This window comes from Alligator sinensis, unplaced genomic scaffold (genome assembly GCF_000455745.1).
Source record: "Alligator sinensis unplaced genomic scaffold, ASM45574v1 scaffold1496_1, whole genome shotgun sequence".
Taxonomy (NCBI): Eukaryota; Metazoa; Chordata; order Crocodylia; family Alligatoridae; genus Alligator; species Alligator sinensis.
In genome coordinates this window covers 319,995-331,380 of record NW_005842615.1, presented here as the reverse complement: position 1 = coordinate 331,380, position 11,386 = coordinate 319,995, and the positions used below count along the sequence as shown (strand labels likewise).

At 44.0% G+C, this 11,386-nt stretch overlaps 1 long non-coding RNA gene across 1 annotated transcript in view; it reads left to right on the top strand.

Annotated features, from left to right (window-relative positions):
* The first annotated feature begins 522 nt into the window (after positions 1-522).
* LOC112551833 overlaps positions 523-11,386 on the top strand; it is a 40,953-nt gene continuing 30,089 nt past the window's right edge. The window contains exon 1 of the long non-coding RNA XR_003096138.1: positions 523-631. This is a non-coding gene — a long non-coding RNA (uncharacterized LOC112551833). The remainder of the gene's footprint in view (positions 632-11,386) is intronic.

Here is an 11,386-nt window from a genome sequence, read left to right as displayed (position 1 = left end):
ATGCCTCAACTATAGCATTATTTTCCACTGTCCTGTCTTCTTCCAATCCTGCCTTTCCCATCCGTCCAAAAGAGATGATGTACCACAAGAGGGACTGTCCTAGCCAGATTGTCTAGGCCCAGGAGGCACGGAGAAGAATCAGACTCTTGAGGGACTCGCTCTCTAAACCTGAGGTTCATCCCCTGTCTCTACACATGGAATCTATGGTCATTTTAATGTTTGAGCCCTTCCTCAATGTTTTGCAAGGTCTTCTTCCAATCCTGCCTTTCCCATCCGTCCAAAAGAGATGATGTACCACAAGAGGGACTGTCCTAGCCAGATTGTCTAGGCCCAGGAGGCACGGAGAAGAATCAGACTCTTGAGGGACTCGCTCTCTAAACCTGAGGTTCATCCATCCCCTGTCTCTACACATGGAATCTATGATCATTTTAATGTTTGAGCCCTTCCTCAATCTTTTGCAAGTTCACCCAAGTGAGCTAAAAGGAGCGTGAAGCCTGAAGATGCTATTCAAGCTGTGGATGAGTACACTTTGCATACATTGCTATTTCCATCCTCTTCCCATGGAATCGACATAACACTCCAGCTGATCCTGCCTCCTTCCCAAATGCTGCACGTGCTAACTGGTCTACAGGTGAGTCTCTTGGGTGTGTGATGAGTTAGTGGAGTCTCTGCCCCAGGGCTGCACTCACTTTGTGCAAGTGTGTCTTCCACATGCCTGAGACTAGGTTGCTGGGTCTCCGTTGCACTGGTCATCTTAGTGAGTTCCAGGAATGGCTTTTGGTGGCTTTGGTTTGACCCACCGTGAGCATTCGGATGCATCACCCTCACGATGAGTCTTAGCTTGTCACTTCCCTAGAGTGGATCTTTTCTCTCCAGAATTGCTCAATGTCTCCACCACTGCTGGGTTGGGTTTGCAGATACCTCAACAAGTCAGAGTGAGGGAATTTATTCACACCCTCCAGAAAACCACAAGATATGGAAACTCAATGTTATCCCTGACTCTAAAAGAATAACATTAAGAGAGATGAAGTCATATAGGCCTGGCAATGACTGTCAAGGGAATTTTGAAACTCAGCACAGACCCTCCATCCATCTATCCTGGCGATGCCCAGTGTAGCCCAGCTGTTTGGTGTGGTGGAGGTGATATCAGAGTTCAGTTAATTGCACATTAATGATTTTACAATGAATAATGGTTTCCTCCCCGCCTCCCAACCTGCCTCCATTCCCTTAGACTGTCCACCTGGAGCTGGCAGGCACTCACTAATAACAACCATAAATCCAGAGGAAAATGACAGGGTTAGGGATCCAGATATTATGGAAGTGACCCTTTTATAGGAGCCGCACCCTAGCTAACCTTTGCGGAGGGGTCACAGAGGGCATGGCTGAGACTGCCTTTTAGCCTTAGGCAGGATATGAAATACAGGGTATGAAAGGATTAGAAAGCAACCTTAACTGTTCACAGCCCATTGATTCATATCGGCTGATTATATGGACAGCGACAGTCTCTTTTTTGTAATGTCTTCTCTTTCGGAGGTTTTGGGCAGGGAGTCACAGAATGCGCAACCTGTGCTGAATAAACTGTGTGTTTGCTGGCCTATTAAGACAAGCAGATGTTGTCCTCATATGATCATTTAGTCTTCCTCACAATTACAGCAGGCTCCTGATTTATTTTTATTCCTAAAACAAACCAAAGCAGAACCCCCCAGCATCGGAGTATCGACAATACTTTTTCACCTGTATACCTGGAATCATCAATGTTCAGTACCTTTCTACCTGAGCAGACTTATATTCAGGTATAGAAAGGGTTTCACAAGCATCAGGGATTTTTCTTTAAGAACACAGATAATTAAAAACAAACACAAGTCTCCTTGCCGGGAATGCTGAGCCAGGGAAACTGCTAGCAACTGGCAACTAGATGTGTGCTGTACATAACACCAGGGAAATTCCAAATAATGGGTGTTACTTTTCCCTTTACTCATTCTATTGTACTTTTCCACAGCCAGGGAGTGAGTAAATGGATCGACTATTCATCTTATCCCAGAATTTCCTGGCTTGTGAGCATGTGTGTTGGTATCCCTTAGATAATACGCTGATGGGAAGTATAGAAGTATCTAAGAAGGTTAAATGCATAGATTCAGAGTTTTTAAGGCCTGCCAAATGTCTTTCAAGGTCTGAGTTTTTTCACCTACATATCTTAAGTTTCCATCTTTCTCAAACTTCTATGAAATCTCATTGATAATACCTCAAGTTAATTTGATAAGGTCTGATTTCTAAACACCCATGTTGATTGGCATTAATTTATATTAGCCACCTTTAATTTTGTATTAGCAGAACCCATGTTAGCTGTCCCATTATTTTTACCTGGGATGGAAATCTGGGTCACAGGAATATGACTAGCCAAGTCAATATGTTTTATCCTTTTTTAAATATTGGCATAACAGAAGCTTTCCTTTGGTCCTTTGTGTTCTAAGATTTATTTAAAAACAACATTAATGGTCCAGGACATTCGCTGGCCAAGTCTTTTAAAACTCTCAAATGCAAGTTCTCTAGACCAGCTCAGATAGAAATGTTTGTTGTTGGTTTTTTTCCCCCAGTGAATTTAAACTTCTTCCTTAGTTCCTATTAGGATAGAAAATATTTCATCAACATATAATACAAATGCATCTTTTGGTTCTTTCCAAAATACGAAAGGAAATTCTCCTCCTCCTCCTCTTCTTCATCATCATTCTAGCAGGTCCGAGTCCTCACCATGGAGGTGACCACCATTTAAGATAGGTGCTTTGGCCTGTGTCAGTGCTGATAATTTTGAACTGTCATTATTGTGAGGGTCTCCATTGTTCCTGCAAATGTTCAGCCTGTCATGGCAACAAAAGCTGTTCTCTAAACTCATGTGTGGCACTCAGTAGCAAGTAGCACATGAGGAAGCAAGGTCTTGTATGGGGCTTGAAGCTGGGAGAACTTAATGCAGTCCCTGACCTTCCTCATTTTGGAAGTCCTTAAGCAAAGTGTTTAATGTCTTTGTGCCTCAGTTTGCCATCTATAAAATGGGGACAATAGTACTTAAATTCTTTCACCCTTTGGGGCAAAGTATTTGTTCTGTGCTTAGTAAGCTGGAACCCCAATTTCAGATAACAGCTCCAGGTCCTGCTCCAACAGAGATCATGAACTACAGTTGTCTGCATCAAGAGTATGAAGCTAATTTAGATAGACTGTTACACTGACAAATATCCATGCTGGCACCTTTCTTCCTGAAATATTCCAAAGCTAAGAAGGAAAATGGGAAGCACTCCTCAGCCTCTTTCCATTAGAGTCCAGACTCTTAGCACTAACATGGGGACTGGAGCTATCAGGGAGACTCAAAGTGTTCATGCAACAATAGAGCCATGACTGCAGCTCATGAAGACATGCCTGAGCTAGCCTTCAACCATCTAACCCATATGCCAATACTAGTGAAGTCTCAGCCGGACAGTGTTCAATCTGGGGTGTAAAATCTGCCTGGGACACTGGGTGAATATTTGGGGGCAAGCCCAGGTGAAGCTCCATATTGGTGCAGCTACAGTTCTACGAGGACCTGCTCTACATCAGATACATCTCCATAATCACACCTTCAGATTGCAATGTAGACGTATCCAGAGAGAGTGTTTTAGCTTCACCTGCCAAACCCTTTCATGCTTCAGTTAAGAATTAGAAGACAGTAGTAAATGAATATACAAGACTTCATGGACCACCCCCTGTATGGGGCACAACTTAAAAAGTCTTTTGGGAAAGGAAATGTAATTAGAGCCCGTTTCAAAGAGAATCATTGTCTGATCTTCTTGCAAATAACAAACACATTGCAGTGCAAGGCAAGGGAATTTTCCCCTTAAACTCTTGTGGTTTCCGATTAATCCAGAAGCCCTCTTGGATTGGCATGCTTTATGAGCCAACTGCTTGCCTCACATTCACTCCTGCAGGGCACAGAGAATAAAAATATTACCAAGTAAAACATACCTCTCTAGTGCAAATGCATTGGTTGCAGTGAACCTGGCAATCAGTTCTCCTGGACGGGACAAAAAGGGATACGTATGTAACGATGGTTGAGTACTTGAACAAAAACCACTGTACATGCATCTTTTTTAGATATACTTCATTGCAGCTTTTAATTTTGTGTTTGGCAGATACCAAACACAGAGGTACTGGAACATGCAGAACTGACACACTTAGAAACCACTATCAAGAAGAAAAAGTTGCGATGGATCGGCCACATCAGGAGAATGGGATGAAACAGTATCCCCAAGAATAATTATTATAATGAGATTCGAGATGTCTCTAGAAAGCGGGGTCACCCTTTATGGCACTACCACGACATGTACAAAAATATGAAGTCATTCAACATCAATGTAGAAAGCTGGGAGGAGTGCGCAAAATCCCATCCAATCTAGAGGGAACACTTGGCACTGGGTGCAACTTAACATGAAGCCGCTTTGATCCAGAGGATGGAAGAAGCAAAGTGAGAAGGAAGAGAACGGTGCGCTATAAACTCCAACTCAGTCAACATACGGATCTGTGAAACTTGTAACAAGCTGTGTCGCTCTTGAATTGGGCTTGTCAGCCACAAACAGATTCATCAGACATCTGACTAGACTTCTTACGTGTACACCATGATCCAGAGGATCGATGGTTGCCCACTACATAACAATGGTTGAATATTTGAACAAGGCCCACTATACATTAGGGCTGTGCAAAGCTTTGGGTGCTGATTCGATTCGGAGGAGATTCGGCCTGATTCGGTTGCTGAATCTCCAAATCCAAATCAAATCAGGGGACCGATTAAAAGGTCCGAATTGATTCAAAGCTCTCTGAATCTTTGGAAAAGATTCGAAGAGCTTCAATGATTCGGGTAGTCCCCGGTGCAGGGAGCTGCAGCCGGACTCAGAGCTGGTAAGTAGGAGGCTGGGGGAGAGAGGGGCTGTACGGGGGGGACCATGGAGGGACCCCTGCCAGTCCCCATCCCCTGCCTGCTCCCCCAGCCCGCCACAGGTGCCCTGTGCACCCTAGCTCCCGACCCTTTAAGAAAAAAAATAACAAGAAAAACCCCGGGGCTCACCGCTCCTGCAGTGGTTTCGGGGCACTCATGGAAGAGCCCCCCACATGGTGTGGGACAGTGGGGATCGCCCCCCCCCCTGCCAGGAGCAGTAGGTCCAGGGTTTTTCTCAGGTTTTTTTTTTTCTTAAAGGGCCAGAGCCACAGTGGGTGGGGCAGCCATGGGGGGGGCAGCAAGGATCACCTCCCCACCACCACTCCCGGCAGCACCCGCTGAGTCAGAGCTCTTTTTTTCCAAGTGCCAGGAGCTGGGGTGGGCAGACAGGGGATGGGCCTGGCTGATTCGGAGATTCGGCAGCAGTCAAATCTCCAAATTAGATTCAACTGAATCGAATCGGGACAGTGATTCAAATCACTGAATCAAATCATTGTCCCCCGAATCAGCCGAATCCAAATCCAAAGCAAATACTAGCCACTTCGCACAGGCTTACTGTACACGCGTCTTCTTTAGGCACACTTCACTGCAGCTTTCAATTTTGTGTCTGGCTCCAATTATCAGCATATTATAGACTACCGAGATGGGAAGACTGGAGTGACGTTAAGGCTAAAGGAAGGATGGATCTGCAGTTAAGCATTTTCATGGGATGCAAGAGGCAGCATTAAATTCCTGGCTCTGCCACAGATTCTCCTTCTGCCAGTTGTTTAGTCTTTCTTTAATTTCCCTACCTAAGAGCGTTGTGAGCATGAATGCATTAATGTTTTGTGGTGCTCAGCTAGGATGGTGATGGGGGAAGGGAGGCCCAAAGGAACCTAGATAAACAGATACGCCTGAGAGAATTAAATTAAGTAGAGTTGTGGAGGTTTCATATTTCACTTGCCATTCAAGATATATTCCATTGATTTTAACACTGAGTTGCTATAAAAATGGTATTGCTTTCCTGCAGGCCAGGTGGAATGGCAAAGCCCCAGGGCTATGGGTACCTGGGATATGATAAATACATTAGATTAGTTTCTGTGTGCACACAGCCTCTGCACCACACAGGGGTCTTCTTATTCATCTGTGTCTCCCATGCTATCATGAAGAAGCACAGAGGGTGGTATAAAGAAAGTAGTCTGCAGTCGTTGTGGGAGTCGAACAGAGGCAGCCAGCTAGGTGGGAATGTATAGCTAGGCATGGAAAGAAACCATGTTTATATAAAGCTGAGGAAAAAGAAAGGAAGACAAATAAAAACCACATTTGTTTTATGGGGCACAAGTGGAATAAATGAACTGTGCATGTTTAGGTTTTGAAATAATTAAGAACCAAGGGTACTTGCTCTGCTTCCCCTTGAATTAGTATGAATTAGAAGCAGCCCCACCAAAAATCCATGGAGCAACTTGCTTCATTTTACTCTCAGGTCAACCCTGTTAATAGCCAAGAAATGCTAGAATAATGGGAGGTATTTAATTTCTCCAAAACTTGTACCCTGAGTCCCATCCCATCCTGGAGATGTACTGTGTAGACCATGGCTTCTGCTACAGCATAGTGCCCTGAAGCTTGGCTTCCTCTTAGCACTGATGTCAATGAGTCTGAGCAGGAACTGGTTCACATACGCCCCTTGCTGCTTTTCATTTACCCAGAAGATCTGCACTTCTGTGCGTTGGAGGGTGGGGAAGGCTGAAGCCGCACAGAGAAAATGGAGGAAGAGGTTATAGGAGACTTCTTGGAATGTGAAGACTCAAGGTTTTAACACACTCTTAGCAGTGCACCTGTCCTAACCCCGGTGTTAAAAAACCAGGAGGCAGGGTCCTGCAAAATCATAATGTTTTCTTTAAGTAACAATACCTTTTTGGTTTATTTCTTTATCTTCCGAGCCTCTAAAGTGTATATGGGTCACAGTTCCAAGTTTTCCTCTACAACCACCAAGCTAGAACTTACTTTTTAAAATGAAAGTTGAGTTCTTATGTGATCTTGGAGCCATAGATTCAAGGAAAACACCAAAGGCCATGATAAAATCATAAAGAGTTGACCACACTGGCACAGTCACTGCTAAGTGTTGCGATCCTAATGACTAATGAGGATTCCCAGGAAAGAGTCTCTCCAGGAGATCTTTGATATAAAACCAGACAGAAGAGAGCTGGCACTACTGCCAACTGACTGATGTCTTCAAACGTCTGGAGAAGTTCTTGAACCCAGCTCCATGAACAGAAACCACAGCACGTGCAAAGTAAGCAAACATCTGCAAAAAGAAAATGGACCATCTATGCCCATTTACTTTAATTGGTTAGACAACCTGGCTATAATCTGCTTTCAGTTTGCGAGGTGGAAGCAGTTATGTATCAGCATGGCATTGCAATGTGAGGCTGTAAATTATATAGGGTTTGGAGACAAAGGGCTCAGTTCTCCACTACCCTGAAGGTTTGTTGTGTGCAAACTGGGCATCAGCCTCTGCTGTTCTGACTGGGGAGCCTCTTCCAACCACTCGGTAGTCTCTGTGCAGGTGTGACCCATGACACAAGCTAGAAGGCAGTGGAGAATCTGAGCCCTTTGAAAAGTAAGGGATCTGATCCAGAGCTATTCAAAATCAACACAGCTTCAATGGAGCAACTCTCTTGCCATGTCAGTGCCTGTCACAGGGTTTATAAACTAAGCTGTGCTGTATTTGCACTTTTCTCACTTGGTTTTCAATAAACCCCTTTATTTATCCTGCATTTAACCACTGCAAACCACAAGGGCTAGTAATGCAATTTAATATGGGCAGCCTTCTCTACAAGCCACCCTTGATTTTAGACCCGAGGGAGGAAGCAGTTCAATTTAATAGCAACCACAGCCAGTAAGCAAAGATGCACAGAATTGAGGCTTATATGCCTGCCCCTAAGAATAGGGCTACCCACTACCACCGAACGCACCATGACCAAGACACAGACCAGTTTATACATGTCTTGTTAAAGAGCAACAAGATTCTTCGCAGCAGATAATAGTAAGTTGGCAATCCAAGCCATGTCCTCGCTTCTCAGGTTGGAGCCTACTACAGGTCTCCAACCAGAAATAGAGGAAAGGCTAGTGCCTTCGATTCTCCTCTGCCACCTAGCTAGTATTACTCATATGGAAAGAATTTGGCAACATGTCCATGGTGGGAATATAATACCAAAACATTATGGAATAGGTCACTCAATATATTGCAAAGGATTTGCCGAGTATGCCTAAGGAAAACATCTTTAAGATTTCCTGGAAGGCATTAAAAGTTTTTCAATTTCAGTGTAATCATTTTAGGATTCCCATGGGATTTTAATGATGTGTTACAGGACAATTTGCAGTATCCCGTGTGCAAATATTAGTAAAAGACCAAGCCGGGAATCATAAACCAGGTTTTGACTCGATGTTGAGCTTGCCTGAGGTATTTCTGAAACATTTTTGAGGAGATCTTTGGAGGATTTGAACAGAGTTTTGATAATGATATAAGTAGCATCATAATTGTTTCTTATAAGATAGCACTCATCTCTGAAGCATAAGGCCCCAAATAGATGCCAAAAAAAGACATGCATTTAAATAGGCATGCTAGCGCAATGGAAAGGCCGAGGGAAAATGGTCTACTTCTTAGGGTCCTGAAGAGGGTCTTAGGAATTTGGGCTCAAGTTCTGACTCTGCCAGAGACTCCTTGTTTGATATTAGGCAAGTCACTTAAGGCTAGATCCAGTAGAACTGGATCTAGCCCGAAGTGACCCACAAGTCAGGACCTGGAGTGGTTACACCTTACTTTTAGCCTCATGCCCTGCTAGTAGAGTCCCTTAGAGCCTTACAATGCAGTGTGCAGGCTCCACATGCAGTAAAGAAGAGGAGAATTAAACCCTCCAAAGGGTATTCCAAAGCCCATGGGAAATGGTATTCACAGGGTGCACCTGAAACCCTGTCCCTCCCTTCAGGTGCCTGAATCAGGACTCAAGGCTGGTGTTCCCATCCACTTGGGATCCAGAGCCTGGAGCCACTCCTGGAAGTAAGGCCCTACGAGTTGTCTTGGGAAGAACTGAGCAGAGCTCATTCCTTTGAAAACATTCTGCAGCATGTAGGAGGTGGTGGTGCCCATCTCCACATACTAGCCTAGTGGTTATACTACTAGACTAGTATATAAAGATGGACACCCCTCAGGCAGAGGAAGGAACTGAATCCAAAGCAGGGCTTTGTTCTGCTGCAAGGTGGAGGATGTGGGTTTGAATACCCTCAGGCAGAGAAAGGAATTGAACCCAAAGTCCTAGAGTAGTCTAGGTGAGAGCACTCTGCTATTGAAGCTGTGCCGCTGCATAGCATAAAATTGTGCTTGAAGAGGCCAGAAGTAGAGTAAGCAAGGAAGAGCTTGGCTCCAGAGACTAGCAGTCAGGTGAGAGGGGCAATTCATGCATCTCAGTCTCTCCTCTTGGGATTCTGTTTCTTTTAAAACCAAGGACTGTGCAATGTAAAAAGTAGAGGACATAAAAGGTATAATCCAGGACTCCCCATTCCTAGATAGATGTCTTAATTAATAGGCTATATAGCCATGGCATCACTTTTTCAGTCTTTCCAGTTATATGAATCTTTCGTTCTTGCAGTGCAGCAGCCCAGATCCAACAGGAGAGGTGGAAAGTGCTCTCCACACCTGAGGTTGCTTGTGTTGCTGGGGAGAGTGGGGAGGTTTGGGACCCATAAATTTTGTACTTATGCACCTAAGGTCAACCCCTGTCCCGTTTTGGATCCGGTCTTTAATCTGCAACTTGGGATAATCCTCCAAACCTTTGTCTGCCTTGTCCATTTAGGCTGTAAACCCTTTACAATAGAAACATCCTTTTTGTTATTGTAATGTATGTTATTCCCAGGAGCCCTGGTTATGGATTTAAGCATGTGCTGGTGCACCTTGCTGAATTGGGACCGTGGAGCCTTATTTTCAGATGTCATGAGAGCCAAGAACCCCAGTTTATCAATGGGAGCTCTTCTGCACCTCTGAAAACTCAGGCCCACAATGTAGTTGTGGAAATCCACAGGGTTAGTGAGACCAAGCTCTCTGAGAAGCATCTCACTACATAGTTTGATAAAAGACATCCCTTGAAGCTATCTCAAATCCCTACATCGGAAATTCATTGCTGAGCAGAGGAATCAGAACATCACTTAAGGCCTACACTGAGTTTCACCCTTTCAGCAATCTCTGACCCAATTTTTACAAGAGCAACCTGCTCCAAGGTGTCCCTGAACCTTTGAAGAAAGTTAATATTCCTCAGCACTCTGAACTCAGAAAATGCCTCAGCCTGCAATAAAACAAGGAACATTGTCCCGAAGTGCATGGATTAGTTAACAACGCTGCACAGAATTAAAAAAATAAATGGAAAAAAAATCAGCTGGGAAAGAGATCATTTCAGTAGGGACAAGGAGCTCCATGTCCATTAACCACAATGTAAGCAAACAAACAACAACTTTAAAGAACCAGTTGGCTTCCAAGGCCTCGTCTATACAGGGGATTAATTCTGATTTCAACAGTCAACAACTGGCAGACAGTGCAGCTGCATCAGGCCAAACTACAGCAACGTACAATTTTCTTCATCCACAGGAGGAGGTGGCTGTGGTGTACTACACCAGTTGCTACAGGAAAGTTGACCAAAAGAGACAGGGATGCATTAATTTGGGTATATGTACAGTTGTTTGTTTTTAGATGTCACTGTAATAGGTAAGACTAGGTAGCACAACTTAGTAAGCTGCATTCAGTTGCTGTTGTATCCTGCAAATGGCTCCCTGATTAAGCATCTCTGATACTGGCTGCTGGCTATCGATGTACTTCAGTACAAGTACAAAAAGCAAGGCCTAAGATCCTGGTTTTCCACTATTTGGTACCTTGTGTGATTATATACACCTGTGCAGAATGGGTGTAGCATCCTATCAGATGAGAACTCCTGATTCACATACAAAGGTCTTAGTGCATGAAACTTGCCCTGCAGAGGCATAAATGGCAGCACAAGATACAAGGCAATGGATAGAGTGGGTAAATCTAGATTTTTTTTTAATTACTCTTCATTGATTCGGAAGTAAAATTTCAAAAGTACGAACTAAACGTTTTAACTCATGTATAAACTGGGAATATCAAAATAGCAAACATGGCTTCTTCCAATCAAAGCAAAACAACCTGAAAATCCCAAGCAAATGTTTCATTTGAAAGTGGATTGTTTAATTTCAAAATAGGAGTTCAAAAATTGAAAAAAAAATGGATTTTTCAGTTCCATATGAAATGGGAAAAGTGGTAAATGGGGTGTGTCGCAGGGCACCTCGGTGCTCTGCTCCTAGAGAGGGGAAACTGCCCGGGAAAGAGCCCTGGCAGGGAATGAGCACAGCTGTGGGTTGCCTGGGGCAACCAGGAAGTCAGCTGAC